The sequence below is a fragment of the Rhinoraja longicauda genome, chromosome 28 (genome assembly GCF_053455715.1).
Source record: "Rhinoraja longicauda isolate Sanriku21f chromosome 28, sRhiLon1.1, whole genome shotgun sequence".
Lineage (NCBI taxonomy): Eukaryota > Metazoa > Chordata > Chondrichthyes > Rajiformes > Arhynchobatidae > Rhinoraja > Rhinoraja longicauda.
In genome coordinates, this window is record NC_135980.1 from 5,283,850 (window position 1) to 5,293,014 (window position 9,165).

At 46.4% G+C, this 9,165-nt stretch overlaps 1 protein-coding gene across 2 annotated transcripts in view; it reads right to left on the reverse strand.

Moving 5' to 3' along the window:
- Positions 1 to 9,165, reverse strand: part of adamtsl5 (ADAMTS like 5) — a 144,167-nt gene that overhangs the window by 132,123 nt on the left and 2,879 nt on the right. The gene's annotated exons all lie outside the window — the stretch shown is intronic.

The window sequence follows — 9,165 nt, forward strand, 5'->3', positions numbered from 1 at the left end:
AATCAGTACCCCGTTCCTGCCTTTTCCCCATACCCCCTGACTCTGCTATCTTTAAGAGCTCTATCTAGCTCTCTCTTAAATGAATTCAGAGAATTGGCCTCCACTGCCTTCTGAGGCAATGAATTCCACAGATTTACAACTCTCTGACTGAAAAGGTTTTTCCTCATCTCCGTTCTAAATGGCCTACCCCTTATTCTTAAACTGTGGCCCCCGGTTCGGGACTCCCCCAACATTGGGAACACGTTTCCTGCCTCTAGGCAGGAGATAAGGAGAAATTTCTTTAGTCAGCGGGTGGTGAATCTGTGGAATTCTTTGCCACAGAAGGCTTTGGAGGCCAAGTTAGTGGATATTTTTAAGGCAAAGATAGATTCTTGATTAGTACAGGTGTCAGAGGTTATGGGGAGAAGGCAGGAGAATGGGGTTAGGAGGGAGAGAGAGATCAGCCATGATTGAATGGCGGAGTAGACTTGATGGGAGTAGACTCCTTATGACCTTATGATCACCTCTCATGTTACCAGAAGCTGATGTTTCCTATCCTTTGCTAACTGTTGTGACCTCTGACTCTGATTGCTCAGGCCCAAAGGCACTAAAGTAACTGCTCTAGCACTTTGAGCGGGCCAACCAGACTTTGGACTTGGCACCAAAAATGGTGGCGCCCGCATGTGTAATATATGCAAAATGAATTTCACCGTGCAGTACATAATTGACAATGGCTCTGAATGTTGGCTTTGAGATCATGCAAAGCTCGAGACGAGTTTTTCTCTCCTAACAGAGGGAAGGGTTCCTCAGTGTGGCCTAGCTTAGTTTAGTTTAGAGATAATGTATGTGGGAACAGACTAATAGGCCCACTGAGTCCATGTCGTCCAGCGATCGGTAGTACACCAACACTATCCCACACTGGGGACAATTTACAATTTTTACCGTAGCTAAATAAACTAGAAACCTGTGCATCTTTGGAGTGTTTGAGGAAACTGGAGCATCCGAAGAAAACCCACGCGGCCACGGGGAGAATGAACAAACTCCGTACACACACCGCCCGTGGTCAGGATCGAACCCGGGTCTCCAGCGATGTAAGGCGGCAACTTTACCGCTGCGCCACTGTGCCGCCCCAATAGCTGGGCCTCCTATTGCTTGATCTGAACTACTATCTACCTCACTGGAGACCATCGGACAATTTCTATCTTTGATCGGACTTTACTGGCTTTATCTTGCACTAAATGTTATTCATGTCATTCTCTTTATCATGTATCTGTACACTGTGGATGGCCTGATTGTAATCATGTATTGTCTTTCCGTTGACTGGTTAGCACGCAACAAAAGTTATTCACTCACTGTACCCGGGTGTGTGTGGCAATAATAAACTAAACTAAACCAAGGAGAAATCGATCAGCCATGATCGAATAGCAGAGCAGACACGTAGAACATAGAACATAGAAAATAGGTGCAGGAGGAGGCCATTCGGCCCTTCGAGCCAGCACCGCCATTCATTGTGATCATGGCTGATCGTCCCCAATCAATGCCTGCCTTCTCCCCATACTCCTTGATTCCACTAGCCCCAAGAGCTCTACCTAACTCAGAACCGCAGATGCTAGTTTAAAGCCTATTAACCTACAAACCCGCACATCTTTGGGATGTGGGAGGAGACAGGAGCACCCGACGGAAACCCACACAGTCACAGGGAGAACGTGCAAACTCCACATGGCCAGCTCCAAGGTCAGGATCGAACCTGCCCTTCTGGCACTGTGAGGCAGCGGCTCGACCTGCCGCGCCACAGTGATTGCACTCAATGGGCCTAATGGCGTAATTCTGCTGCTGTGTCTTATGGCTGGTTAGCACACAACAAAAAGTGTTTCACTGTACCTCAGTACACGTGACAATAAACTAAACTACGATTAGAGACAAGCCCAAGACTTGGAGTAAATTGGCCTTAATCGTTAGAAATGTACAAATCTCACTTCAGGGTCACAGGTCTACAAAATGAACAAACAAAATAGACACAATATGCCTGTATTCCAGGTTGCACTACCGATAGGGGGTTATTGCCACAAGTTTGATCAGAGCACAAACTTTGGACAGTTTTCTGTGTGGAAAGTTGCCCCTCAGCTTCCTGTTAAATGTTTAAAGGGGCAGCACGGTGGCGCAGCAGTAGATTTGCAGCAGTACAGCATCCAGAGACCCGGGTTCGATCCCGACTACGGGTGCTGTCTGTACGGAGTTTGTGCGTTCTCCCTACGACCGTGTGGGTTGGTGAATTAAGATGAAGCTATATGGGTTTTATACATTGAGGTAAAGGCAGGCAAAAGTGAATGCAAGTGTCATTATTTAACTGCTTTCATGACCTATGAATCAGTTCATAAAACTTTCATGAAATACTGCAAGCACTGACATTTACTGGGTTTGTAGTGAATAGCAGTCTCCTGGAAAATGTTGCAATGTATGTTTACACTGTAATCTGTTTGTTACATGGAACATAATGTGCTGGATGGAGTAACTCAGCAGCTCAGGCAGCATCCAATTAACACTGCAGGTGCCTGGAGAACATGGATCAGCAACATTTTGGTTTGGGACCCTGCTTCAAGTCACCTACACAAGTCCACCAGGGATGCTGCCTGACCTGCTGAGTTACTCGAGCTCTTTGTGTTCTACGCAAGATTCCAGCATCTGTAGTTCGCTGTGTTTCCAGACTTTCTGAGCAGTGTCTGAAATCAATCCTTGCTTAGAAAAGGTTGGTTTCACAGGGAGGCTGCAACAACTGCCCCCTATAGAAACCCGTTTTGATTGATTGAAAGATTAGAAACCTTCGGTCCACCCTGACCATCGATCACCAGTTCTATGTAAACCCACTTTTCCCATCCACTCCCTGCACTCTAGGGCCAATTTTACAGAGGACAATGAATTCATCTACAATGCCGCACGTCCTTGGGACGCGGGAGGAAACCGGAGCAAATCCACGTGATCACAGGGAGCATGCGAAATCTCCGCAAGGACAGCACCCGAGGTCAGGATCGAACCTGGGTCTCTGGCGCTGCGAGGCGGCAGCTCTACCACCTGTGCCACCTTGTTCTCCTCACATTTTTCCAAGCAGGTTAAATCAACACTTCAAATGATGAAAGAGCACAGGGCAGCCAGGAAACCACTCCTCGCGGGCAGGAATTGAGCACAGAGCAGAAAGTGGGAGTGTATTTTAATTCATATGACGGAGACTCCCACAAAGGTGACATTATTCATTGTGAGCAGGTGACCATGACTGTCGAAAGTCCATTTAAATGAGAGACCAACAAGCCTAAGTTCTGATCCTAATTTGATATTGATGCCAGTACATTTCCAGCAAGAGTAGCTAGATCGGGATCAGTTCAGGGAAGATTTTCCATCCACTAATTTATTGGACACAATCCAATTGCAAAGGCTTTCTACAATCCAATTAACGCTCCGTAGCCTGACTGCTATCTTTAGTGCCTGCTTATTTCTCCATGCATTGGGGATTAAATTGTCACCGGCCCTGATGAATAGAACTCAGCTGTTCTGAATGATCCAAAACAACTCAATTTTTTTAATATACGCAACGCTTTCGATCAAAACTTGATGGCGAGCTACATACCAACAAACACTGGACACAACAGTCAAATGCTTGGTAAAAAGAGTGGGACTTTTAAAAAGGCACATAGGGAAGGAAAGATAGGAAGGTTTAGGTATGTATTCGCAGAGTTTCAAGCTGAGCAACTGAATGGAGGAGCAATGGAGGAGCAACTATATCTACATCTATCTTGTGGGCGGCACGGTGGCGCAGCGGTAGAGTTACCACCTTACTGCGCTTGCAGCGCCAGAGATCTGGGTTCGATCCCGATTAAGGGTGCTGTCTACACGGAGTTTGTACGTTCTCCCCCGATCACCTGGGTTTTCTCCGAGATCTTCGGTTTCCTCCCACACTCCAAAGACGTAGAGGTTTGCAGATAGATTAGTTGGCTTGGTACAAGTGTAAATTGTCCCGAGTGTGTGTACGATAGCGTTAGTGTGCGGGGATCGCTGGTCGGCGCGGACTCGGTGGGCTGAAGGGCCTGTTTCCGCGCTGTATCTCTAAACTAAACTAAAGGTATGTCCTTTTATTCTGAGGTTGTGCCCTCTGATCCTAGACTCTCCCGCAGTGGTGCAAAACAAAACATAAGCCTGAAGTCCTTAGTTCGGAGTTTAGTTTACAAAGTCAAGGAAGAATGCAGAGACGGAGAGCAGGAAATCATGGAGAGATTTGAAAATAGAGAAAAGAATATTCATTTTTGTTTAACCGGGGCCTATTGAAGGTTGCCAACAAAGGGGTTGATTTGTGGATGACAATGTGGGTAGCAGAGTTATGGATAATCTCATATTCAAGGAGCATATCAGATCATATCTCCATGATATGATCTCATATTTGAGTGATACAGTGTGGAAACAGGCCCTTTAGCCCAACATGTCCCATTGACACTAGTCCCACCTACCTGATTTTGGCCCATATACCTCTCAACCTATCCTCTCCATGTACCTGTCTAAATGTTAAATAGTACCTTATGGAGAGCTCACACAACGGACATCTCATATTCATATCAATAGACAATAGACAATAGACAATAGACAATAGACAATAGGTGCAGGAGTAGGCCATTCAGCCCTTCGAGCCAGCACCGCCATTCAATGCGATCATGGCTGATCACTCTCAATCAGTACCCCGTTCCTGCCTTCTCCCCATACCCCCTCACTCCGCTATCCTTAAGAGCTCTATCCAGCTCTCTCTTGAAAGCATCCAACGAACTGGCCTCCACTGCCCTCTGAGGCAGAGAATTCCACACCTTCACCACCCTCTGACTGAAAAAGTTCTTCCTCATCTCCGTTCTAAATGGCCTACCCCTTATTCTCAAACTGTGGCCCCTTGTTCTGGACTCCCCCAACATTGGGAACATGTTATCTGCCTCTAATGTGTCCAATCCCCTAATTATCTTATATGTTTCAATAAGATCCCCCCTCATCCTTCTAAATTCCAGTGTATCATGTGAAAACTGAAGATAGATACAAAATGCTGGAGTAACTCAGCGGGACAGGCAGCATCTCTGAACAGAAGGAATGGGTGATGTTTTGGCTCGAGACCCATCTTCAGACTCTGATGAAGAGTCTCAACCAGAAACATCTCCCGTTCCTTCGATCCAGAGATGCTGCCTGTCCTGCTGAGTTACTCCAGCATTTTGAGTCTATCTTCGGTTTAAACCAGCACCTGCAGTTCCTTCCTACATCATATGAAAACTGGTCAGGAGACCATTGGAATAAACAGGTCTAGATATAACAAAGGTATGGGACCAGCAGATCATAGAGTCAAGGTAGAGTTAGTACCATCAGTGGAATAATAAACTGAGATGGGGGGGAAAAGTGGACAATTTGGTGCATGAGAACTAAACAGTTTCAGCGAAGGCACAGATTTGGTCCAAATCTAATTTTGGGGTTATGTTGGGATTATATCTGTCATTAGGATGTCCAATAGTCTACATTGTGTAGAGACATCTGCAAGGACTGTGATAGAAAGTGTTTAGGAGAGTGTTCTTTATCTCTTGGGGTGCCAAAATGATGGGAGAACCTCAATGTTTGAGGTTTGATGTTTGAGAACCTCAATGTTTCCAACACAAAGTGCTGGGTAACTCAATGGGTCAGACAGCATCTCTGGACAACATGGACGGGTGACGTTTTGGGTTGGGATCCTTCTTCAGACTGAAGAAGTCCCGACTCAAAATGTTATTATTTTTTTTTTTTTTTTTTTTCATATTTCAGATACAGTGCGGAAACAGGCCTTTTCGGCCCACCAAGTCCGCACCGCCCAGCGATCCCCGCACATTAACACTATCCTACACACACTAGGGACAATTTTTTTATTTTTTTTACATTTACCCAGTCAATTAACCTACATACCTGTACGTCTTTGGAGTGTGGGAGGAAACCGAAGATCTCGGAGAAAACCCACGCAGGTCACGGGGAGAACATACAAACTCCTTACAGTGCAGCACCCGTAGTCAGGATCGAACCTGAGTCTCCGGCGCTGCATTCGCTGTAAGGCAGCAACTCTACCGCTGCGCCACCGTGCCGCTCGATTTATCCGTGTTCTCTGGTGGTGCTGCCTGAGCCACTGAATTATTCCAGCTCCATCCCCTTTTGTGTAAACCAGCATCTGTAGTTCCTTGTTTCTACGCTCCTGCTACAGATCTCCGTTTAATATAAGAGTGGTTATAAAAAATGGCCGTCCAGTGGTACCGGGACTGTCCACCAAGGTAGCTGAGGAGCCGTGATATCAACCTGCAAAGTCGGCCGTGGTAAGTCAGCCATGGGAACGGATCTGCCGTTTCCAGCCAGAGTTCCAGAGCCTCAGCAGCAGGGGGCAAATCCTACCCCCTGATCAGTGTGGAAGTCCCGATGAGGTTGAGATCGGCCGTCTCATCTGCCATATCGCCAATCATATCTGTAACTAATCTAAATCCCACTGTATTCTTAGTTAATTTAGTTTAGTTTAATGTCACGTGTACCGAGGTACAGTGAAAAGCTTTTGTTGCGTGCTATCCAGTCAGCGGAAAGACAATACATGATTACAATCGGGCCATTTACAATGTATAATACGTGATAAGGGAATGACGTTTAGTGCAAGGTTTAGACTGCAAAGTCCGATCAAGGATAGTCCGAGAGTCACCAATGAGATAGATTGTAGTTTAGTTTAGTTTAGAGATACAGCATGGAAATAAGCCCTTCGGCCCACTGTGTCCGCACCGACCAGCGATCCCCGCACATTAACACTATCCTGCACACACTAGAGACATTTTACACTTATACCAAGCCAATTAACCTTCAAACCAGTACTTCTTTGAAGTGTGGGAGGAAACCGAAGATTTCAGAGAAAACCCACGCAATCACGGGGAGAACGTACAAACTCCATACAGACATAGTAAATAGTCGGGATTGAAGCCGGGTCTCCGGCGGCTGCAAGCGTTGTATGGCAGCAACACTATCACTGCGCCACCGTGCCACCCTCAGGACTGCTCTCTGGTTGTGGTAGCGGTAGGATGAAACATAGAAATATAGAAAATAGGTGCAGGAGTAGGCCATTTGGCCTTTCGAGCCAACCCCACCATTCAATATGATCATGGCTGATCATCCAGAATCAGTACCCCGCTCCTGCTTTCTCCCTATATTCCTTGATTCTGTTAGCCCTCAGAGCTATATCTAACTCTCTCTTGAAAACGTCCAGTGAATTGGCCTCCACTGCTTTCAGTGGCAGAGAATTCCACAGATATACAACTCTCTGGTTGAAATTTTTTTTTGTCATCTCAGTCCTAATTGGCCCACCCCTTACTCTTAAACTAGGTCCCCCTTGGTTCTGGACTCCCCCAACATGGGGAACATTTTTCCTGCATCTAGCCTGTCCAACCCCTTAAGGATTTTCTATGTTTCTATAAGATCCCCTCTCATCCTTCAAAATTCCAGTGAATACAAGCCCAGTCGATCCACTCTTCAGGAACGATGATTTCTATGCCTGTCCTTTCTGCCCCACCCTCTACACTCGTACGTTGCAAGTGGTCTCTGGAAAGACTTTCTCTGAAACAACGTTAAAAAAACGTAGCTGAAGACACAAAAAGCTGGTGTGACTCAGTGGGACAGGCAGCATTCCTGGAGAGAAGGAATGGGTGATGTTTCGGGTCGAGAAGAAGGGTCTCGACCTGAAACGTCACCCATTCCTTCTCTCCAGGGATGCTGCCTGTCCCGCTGAGTTACTCCAGCTTTTTGTGTCTTTCTTCGGTTCAAACCAGCGTCTGCAGTTTCTTCTTACAGATGGAGCTGCACGATTGCACAGCAAAATCTCTTCTAACTTAAGCGTTTGGCAGCAATTGTTCATCTGACTTGAAATTTTATGATTTATATTAAAAGAATCTTAGAAGGTGCAAGAAGGATCAGCTTTCTCGGAGTTTGGAGAGTGTTTGTTGATTGTATGCCAACAGTTGAGGTGCCAAGCGTGTTTGCCATCCTGGGTTGTCAGATTAGAATACTCCTTTGTAAACCAATGGAAAAATCATTTATTCCATTTAATTATCCAATGACTGTTCCGACACCCTCTCCTTCCACTCACTGAAATGCCACTTTACCTTCTGTGGTATTGGTTTTAGTTTAATGTTGTTAAGTACACCGACCGAGATGAAATGAAGTACTCTGTTTCACGAGCTATCCAGTCAAATCACACTAGGCACCAGTACACACAAACCATACACAGGTACAACCATCAATGCAAAGAGAAAAATAAGCAGAATGGATAACGTAGAGCTACAGTGTTGTAGTGTTACAGCCACTGGGGAGAGTGTAGTTCAAAAAAAGTGCACGGGCCACAATGAGGTAGGCTGGAAGATTGGAGCTACGTCTACCCCTTAGCTTATGAGACGTCTGCAGATATTCAGAATACCCAATGACATGGCCTCCACTGCCACCTGTGGCAATGAGTTCCACAGATTCACCACCAGAAGGTGCACTATGGATGGTATTGAGGGCCCTGGGAGCCCCATGTAAATGGCAGAAGGGACAGAATACTTCACAAACTCAGTTCTGGCTTTACTGAGGATCACATCCAGCTGCCCACCTCTCCCTACCTCTCGTGGAAGAGCGTACATAGCCTAATAGACAATAGACAATAGACAATAGTTGCAGGAGGAGGCCATTTGGCCCTTCGAGCCAGCACCGCCATTCAATGTGATCATGGCTGATCATTCTCAATCAGTACCCCGTTCCTGCTTTCTCCCCATACCCCCTGACTCCGCTATCCTTAAGAGCTCTATCTAGCTTTCTCTTGAATGTATTCAGAGAAGGGTCTTGACCGGAAACGTCACCCATTCCTTCTCCCCAGAGATGCTGCCTGTCCCGCTGAGTTACACCAGCATTTTGTGTCGATCTTCGGTGTAAACCAGCATCTGAAGCCCCTTCCTACACATTTCCCACAACAGCCTCAGAAGCCACACACCCAGGCTGGAAGCAAGTCATTCCGTATTCCCAAGGGACCCGACCTGAGATTCCCAACGGACCCAAGAAGACGGTGGTCCCAATGCAGAGGGTGGTCCCAGCACAGTACAAGCACAGGGGGGCTGGTGTCTAACAAGTCCGACCCAGTCACTGCAGATCACT